General features: G+C 36.2%; 1 pseudogene; it reads left to right on the top strand.

Annotated features, from left to right (window-relative positions):
• The window catches only part of LOC102480043 (zinc finger protein Pegasus-like), a 78,212-nt pseudogene that overhangs the window by 67,799 nt on the left and 2,631 nt on the right, over window positions 1–7,782 (top strand).

The raw sequence follows: 7,782 nt of genomic DNA, 5'->3' as shown, positions 1-7,782 counted from the left end.
TCTCTCTCTTTCTTTCTTTCTTTCTTTCTTTTCTTTCTTTCTTTCTTTCTTTCTTTCTTTCTTTCTTTCTTTCTTTCTTTCTTTCTTTCTTCTTTCTTCTTTGTTCCTTCTTTCCTTCCTTTCTTTCTTCCTTTTTCTCCTTTCTTTCTTTTCTTTTCTTTTTGAAAGGTATTTCCCATAGAGCATGTGCACTCATGAGAGAGAGAGAAAGTGAGAGGAAAAGTGAGAACTCACCCCTCAGGGGAGATGGCCACTTCATAATCCCTTCTCCACTCTTTTGGGATTTTGGGCACCAGGTCCAGGACTCAAATCTCTGTTGGCCATGTGAGAGATTAGCACCATAACCACCATGCCACTTGCTGTCCCCTGTACCTCATTTTCTACCCTCAGTCAAAATGTAAATAATTAATTCTATTTATTCCTACCATGCACACAACCTATAACAAACATTCCTCTAAAAAAATGTAGCCATATAAATTGTCACTGAAATAACATGTTCTTTTGGATTTGGTTAAAAATATCCCCCTCCAGGTTGAAGAGAAGAGGATAGAGAAAGATAGCAAGAGAACAAATAGAGAGCCAGGACATTAGTGGAAAACAGATATGGCTTATTACCTGTTGATGATGACATGTATAGTATTATCAACTGGATTGGTCTGAGAAGTACTTCATGATAGGGAAAGTCTTCTTACAAGCAAAATGAGAAATAGTGATTGACTATTTAAAAAAATAATTAGAATAATAATAATGATTGGGAAAAACATTGAAAAGATATTGAATGGTGAAGTGGGGAGATTAATGTCTCTGTATTGACTGACATGCATGGCATTCCCTTTTGAAAAAGCAATGTAATACACTGTAAAGTTATATGCAATCCAATGTATTATAAACAAGATTATGATGATAACAAAATAAATAAATAAATAATGCACACACACACACACACACACACACACACACACACAAAAGGAAAGGAATACATAAAACAAGGGTAAAATGCTGATAATGTTTTAATCTGGATGTTAGTTGTTTGTAGATTCATTGCTATTTATGATGTCATTCTATTTATTTTTTTTGTGTTAAATATCTCCCAGTTAATGCTTTTCAGAAATCAGATGTATTCAAGGTAGCAAGATAATTCCACCTAACCACCAATACTAGAACGTGGAAGTGCAATATGTTTAATATTGGAGGAATAAGTTTGCATTGAGACATTTGAATTCTCTTGTTCCTTTCTATCTCATATCAGTGTCATGTAGTAAATGAGAATATGGGTTTTGGAATAAAATATACTTGATTTTTTATTTGGGTTCTACAACTTTCAGCTTCTCTGAGTATCAGTTTTATCTTCTGTAAAATGAAGCTAATAATATCTAATGCACTGGTTCATGTGAATAGTAAATTGATCATTTTTACTTCACTTCAAAGAGTTAACATTTTTTTCCCTTTCCTTTTTCCCTTCATTTGCATACAATGTCACCCCTTGATAAAGAGATCAGGGAAAATATATTTTGTTTCTAGAGAACATAAGCAGAGATAACCAACTTAAGCCAAAATCTAGTATAAAATATCGATTTAATAAGTACTAAAAAACCTTTGTTAAGCATAAATATTGATTATATATACCAAGAGTCCTGGGAATATGTTTTGAAACTCACCTGTAGTAGCATCAAAAGAAGGATGGGGGAGAGGCCCAACAGCAACTGGCATAGAAAAGAGGTACCCTGGAATACATTGCTCGGGATGAGGGTGGTTCACTGCAAAAGAAATAGAATGTTTTATTTTTAAATCTTTTATTTTTTTAAGTATTTTTTAAATTTAACCTTATTGATTTATTTTAATTTGACCAGGGAGAGACAGAGAGAGAGAGAGAGAGAGCAAGCTGCCAGGTCCAGGACTCGAACTGTGGTCGGCCATGTGGGAATCCAGCGTCCTTAACCACCACACCACCTGCTGGCCCCGAATGTTTTATTTTTAATTTTAATATCTTGAAAATTAAGCTCTGATAATTTATGTATCTGGCAAGACAACAAATATTATAATTAAGTAATGGAAAAAATAAGATAAAAGCATTTTACTAGTGGGGTACAGAAAAGAGAAATATTTTGTATAAGGTAACACACAGAAAGGTAGAAACTAGGATCTGATGAATATTTCGTGCACATTCATTTTAACTCAACAACATTTTCTTAGCATTTACAATGTTCTAAAAAGAATAAGGCAGTTGTTAAGGGAAATATTAAGTGTTCATATTTAAAAAAAATTACAATCTAATGGAAATAGACATACATGTGCAAAGAGCTGTAATTGATTATAATCTATTTTAAGGGGACTAGCAGGTGTGGCATGGTGATTAAGGTGCTGGACATTCCCAAATAGCTGACCACAGTTTGAGTCTCAGACCTGGTGGCTTACTTTATAACTTTCCCTCTCTCTCTCTCTCTGTCTCTCTCTGGTCAAATTAACATAAAATGAATAAATAAATAAAATTAAATTAAAATAATTCTTAAAAAAATGTACTTAAGGTGTTACTCTCTATGGCTAAGGAGAAGAAGAGATGAATTCTAATTCGGAATACCAAAGGATTCCACTCTAAAAATTACAGATTTTGACTTTGGTCTGGAATGATGAAAATGGGTTTATCAACTGAAAATAGGAAAAAGGAAATTTAAATAGAAAATAGGGAACACGCAGAAGCAGAAATACATACAATTACTGAGAATATTTGGAAATAAATCCTAGATTTTGGTAATGGAAGATAAGTAAAGAGATTGCCACTTCCAAAAAGTTAATTGTTAACTATCACAACAAACCATAGCCACAGGCCTGACAAACTAGCACATACCATTCTTGTTTTAGTTTCCAGATAAGAAACAAGCTGAATTAATGGGAGTGTGAGATAATACCCTACAAAAATACTCAATACAACACAGGTCAAACCTTTTGGAAGTAAGCTTGCATGTCAGATGCCTATAATCATGGTAGTCAATATACGGAAAGACAGAATCAGGATATAAAAATATCTCAACAATGAGTTGAATCTAGTACAGTGAAGTTTAACATAGATAAATGTAAAGTCTTTTACTTAGTTTCAAGAAGCCATTTATTTGTAAGATACAGAATGGGAAACACATAGGTAAATAAAAAATAATATTAAAAAAAATAGAGGGTTAGCCCCAAAGTATAGTGGCTAAATGATATGTATTGGGAGCCTGATTCCACATGGCCACCCATGATTTGAATCCTGCCCTACCAGCTTAATACACAGGGCGGTTTGTTGTTGGGGGTGGGGGGGGGGGGGGGCGCATGGTGATTAAGGTGTGTGCCCAAGATCCTGAAGTGAGAGAGAAATGGAGGAAAAAGATTCTGACATGAACATACTCCCATTTGGGAATGTTTTCCCTCTCTGCCTCTCTCTGGTGAGCATGTGTGTCCTCTGGTAATAAAAAATAATAATAATTAAATAAAAATCTTTTATGGGATTAGATAAAATGAATGTTGTTTCATTAGCTTACCAAAAAGTCCTGACATTTTAAGCCACATGAATGGAAGGAGAATATATTTGGGGAACTATGTTAATTAAGAAATTACATTTTGGGACCAACAGTTAGCATAATGGCTATGTCGCTGGACTCCCATGTGGTCGACCACGGTTTGAGTCCCACACCCAGTGGCTTTAAACTCACGCCGGGGGGGTGTGCGTGCTTGCCCCAGATCCCGAGAGGAGAATGGAGGAGATGGGATTGCTGCTTGGCCATCCCCCCGGGGGTTGATTTCTTGCTTTCTGTCTCTCTGTCTCTCTCTGTCTGTCTGGCGAGGACACATGCCCTATAGCAAAAACTTCTCCAAAAACAAAAACAAAAACAAAACAAAAAAAAACAAAGAGAATCACATTTTAAAAAGACAGTAAGCAAATTAGAGCGTACTCAAAGAAGAGGGACTAAACTAGTCATAGACTAAGAATCATATTCCGTTAAAAACCACTAAATGAAATAAGAACATTTAAGCATGGAAACACATGGTACGGGTGAGGATGAAAAGGGTTGAATGATAACACCATTAGTCAGTCACTTGAAGAGCTATCACAGATAGAAATGACTAACCTATTCTGTGTGGATTCAGAAGACAAAATGAGAGCCCACGGTCAGAAGACCGATTTTCAGAAAGACTGATTTTCATTTTTATTCAACAAAAAGAAGCATATAATAATTATAGTTGTCAGATATTATAATAGAGTGCCTGATAAAAGAATCTAAATTCCCTTCAATGAAGTTGTTTAAGAATAGACTTGATGGCTCCTTGTCAACATAGAGGGGATTCATACATCATTCAAAGAAGAAATTGAACTATATAGCTTCTAAGGTCTCCTCTAACCATAATGTTCTCTAATGCTATAAGTCTATGAATATGTGTGTCATTAAAATGGAAGTGCCATTGTATCAATATTAATAGCAGTGTCTTGTCATAATTAATGATATACTGATAATGTTAAATGCATTAATGTAGTGACCACTTATCTAAAGTATTTTTTCTAGTTGGCAGTAAAATTGCATAAGTAGACATTTGTCTCCACTTAAATTACTAGAGAGTTCCCATTGAATTGATTATTACTGCAGCATGAATATCAAAATAATTTGCTGCAAGAAATGCTTTGATGATTATCATCAAAGAAAAGAATTAAGATTTGCCTGTGCTAAAAAATGTGGACAATTAATGACCAGAAACTACTATGTTTATCTCTTCACTCTCTACTCCAACTCCAATTGACATACTTGATCATCACCAAGTTTAATTCATAGTCTGACATGTCAAGGTAATCAATATGGCTTATGTATCAAAAGCTATAAAGTTCACAAACATTGATGAGGTAGTCATCTACAGGGGATAACTATCCAAAGGAAAATAAATCAATGAGGAATAAATAGTTTTATATACAAATACATTTATAAGCATTAGTACATATATGATAGGGGCAGGGCAATCAAAATGAAGGACAATAGATTAATACCAAACAAATAATTATATATAAATATGAAGAATATTGGGTTGTTCATTTAAAAGTGACAAACTGGGCTACCCAGTGGTATAGTGATTAAAGCAGCTAAATCCCACATGGCCAGCCATGCAGTTCATCCATATCTCATTCGGAGGTGCTTTCTCACTTTACCACTCTTTCTCTGTCTCTCTCTTCCAAGCACACACACCCTCTGGTAATTTTTTTTTTTAGAAAATGAGAAATTTAAAGACTAAAGCAACTTAACATCTGGATATGAAATAATAATAAATGGAAAAATTGTACCTAAAATAGTAGAAACCACCTACAACTACATAAAACAATTTTATGTGATTATTAACTTTATTTTTATTACACAAGTATCTGATACTTATTATGAAATATTAACAAAACAAAGTTTTCTGTGTTTTAGGTTCTTATCATAAGGCATGTGTGCTCTCTGGGGAGAGACAGAAAAAGAGATAGAAACTGATAAATCACTCCCCAGGAGGACATCCATGCTGCAATCCTCTCTCTTCCATCCTCTTCTTGAGATTTTGGGTATGCATGCACACATGCCCACTTGTCAGGTCTGGAACTCAAACCCCAAAGTACGCCATGAGGGACCCAATGCCTTAAGCACCATGTCATGTGCTAGCCCAGCAAAACAGATTTTAAAAAATCTAGTAAAGCAGAGCCAGCAGATGGTATAGAGGTTACATTGTTGGACTCCCACATGGCCAACTGCAGTTCGAGTGTCCGACACAATGACTTGAAAAATCATACTAGATGCCCACGCGTGTGTGTGTGCACATGTGCATGCATGCCCAAGATCCCAGGAGGAGAATGTAGGAGAAGGAATTACAGTATAGTCATATCCTCTGGGGATGATTTCTCACTTTCCCTCTCACTATCTCTGTCTCCCTTTCTTTCTCTTTGTTAAGGACAAGTACCCTAAGGCAAAAATCCCCTTTAAAAAATCCAGTAAAGTAAATTCAACAACCTGGAAATTTACTACAAGTATTTTAAACTACAATCAAGTGCTGCATAACTTCTCTTCTGCTATATCCCAGATTGCTTGTTTTGTTCTGTAAACCAGCTCTCCCCACACACATTTTCTTGTTGCTTAAGGAAGACCTAGTACCTTCAATTAGGACCATTTTATGTTTTCCTCTTCAATAATGGGACAGGTTACTTTGATCACTGCAGCAGAAGGAACACAATTCATAGTTGTAGGGGTTTCTCACAAGTGAGTGTGTGTGCAACAATGGACTGTTTATACAATGGTGGTCCCATTAAATTATAATAGAGCTAACAAATTCTTATCTTTAACAATAAATATGGTGGCAGCTGCAATGATGACTAAAACAGTGGCTGCAGAAATGCCAGTGGTGTGGAACAAGGTGGTGGGGTTACTCAGAGCAATTGTCAAGAGACCTCTGTATGGCTTTTCAATTTTAGTTGAAATTCCTGAATGGTCTTTTGGAGTTCAGTGGTGTATCTCCAGAACAAATTTTGATTAGATTTAATCAATGTTGGAGTGGCAAGAAAAAGGAATAACTGATTTGAGGTGAAAAGTTCTTTTTTTGCATGTTATGAATTGTAAACTATTAAAAAGAAAAGAAAAGATGGGTAAAAAAACCAAAACCAAAAACAAAAACAAAAACAAAAAACAAAAAATCCTTTGAGATTAGTGAAAGATTTCCAGGGATACCTGACTCAGGAGACCCATCATGTGAACATGATTTCTGGATCAGTTAGTGGGGACAAAAAAGAACAGGTGCTTCAGGGAGCTGGAATAGACAGAGATCAAAATGTCTTGTTCCCGGGACCAGCAATTAGCGTAATGGCTATGTCACTGGACTCCCATGTAGCTGACCGCGGTTCATGTCCCAGACCGGGTGGCTTAAAACTCATGCCGGGCGTGTGTGCTTGCTTGCCCAAGATCCCGAGAGGAGAATGGAGGAGAAGGGATTGCGGCATGGCCACCTCCCCTGGGGGGTGATTTCTCGCTTTCTGTCTCTCTGTCTCTCTGTCTGTCTGGTGAGCACACGTGCCCTATGGCCAGAAAGGTCTTGTTCCGTGGATAGAAACTCAGGAATGTTAGTTGAAAGGTTTGAAAGAGCCTTTGATTGGAAGTTCAAATGTCTGTACTGCAACTATGTCAGCAAAGGAACAGCCCAGCTTATTGAATACATTAGAATTTACACAAGTGAGAAACCACATATATGTCACTTATGTCCATTGGCATCTGCTTATGAACATCATTGGGAAGTCCATATGCATTCCCATACTGGAGAAACCCCTACAACTATGAATTGTGTTCCTTCTGCTGCAGTGATCAAAAAGTAACCTGTCCCATTATTGAAGAGGAAAACATAAAATGGTCCTAATTGAAGGTACTAGGTCTTCCTTAAGCAACAAGAAAATGTGTGTGGGGAGAGCTGGTTTACAGAACAAAACAAGCAATCTGGGATATAGCAGAAGAGAAATAATCAACTTAAGTTCACCGTCCATGGTGGTTCAGAAACCAGACTACCTTAATGATTTTACACATGAATCTCCAATATCCAGACTGACTCCTATGAAAGTATAGCAAAACCCACACCAACTGATGGCCTACCATTGAATCCCCAAGAACTCATGGTTGACAATCTTTTATATTTCTTTTTATTTTTTTAAAATACTATTAAAGCATTTATTTATTAAAACATTCCCTGCCAAGACTTCACATAACTTAAAATTCAATTCAGTATTTGCTGTGAGCCGTACCACAGCTGGGGTGAGTG

This window comes from Tupaia chinensis, unplaced genomic scaffold (genome assembly GCF_000334495.1).
Source record: "Tupaia chinensis unplaced genomic scaffold, TupChi_1.0 Scaffold149780_1, whole genome shotgun sequence".
NCBI lineage: Eukaryota > Metazoa > Chordata > Mammalia > Scandentia > Tupaiidae > Tupaia > Tupaia belangeri.
The sequence above is the reverse complement of the archived record's forward strand: the minus strand, read 5'-3'. Positions and strand labels throughout refer to the sequence as shown.